Source organism: Penaeus monodon, chromosome 21 (genome assembly GCF_015228065.2).
Source record: "Penaeus monodon isolate SGIC_2016 chromosome 21, NSTDA_Pmon_1, whole genome shotgun sequence".
Classification (NCBI taxonomy): domain Eukaryota; kingdom Metazoa; phylum Arthropoda; class Malacostraca; order Decapoda; family Penaeidae; genus Penaeus; species Penaeus monodon.
Window position 1 is genome coordinate 32,778,163 of NC_051406.1, and position 355 is coordinate 32,778,517.

The 355-nt window shown below is 37.7% G+C and overlaps 1 protein-coding gene across 2 annotated transcripts in view; it reads right to left on the bottom strand.

Annotated features, from left to right (window-relative positions):
• LOC119586428 (tRNA-dihydrouridine(47) synthase [NAD(P)(+)]-like) overlaps positions 1-355 on the bottom strand; it is a 14,270-nt gene that overhangs the window by 13,135 nt on the left and 780 nt on the right. The window lies entirely within an intron of this gene.

Here is a 355-nt window from a genome sequence, read left to right on the forward strand (position 1 = left end):
TAATGTTCTAAAAGCCCCAAGACATACCAGCAACAGGTTAAGCAGTTCTATTGCAAGTAATGATGCAGTCCCAGCTCAACCAAGCACACACCAGACTCATGGTCAGATTTGCCTTACCCTTACCAGTAAACCATAAATTTCACTGAGACTAAAGGGGAGGGTTAATTTAAAATATATTGTTTTATTAGTCTGAAGAGAAAACAAGTTTCCTGTTATCAATCTTACTGATTCAAGTCATGTTTCTATATTTTAATTCAAACACAGGACAATGAGGCCTGGTTCAGAAACCTCAGAGGCCTTCATTACCCACAGTGCAACCAGCTCTGAAGTAACATTCACTATATTATTATACCAT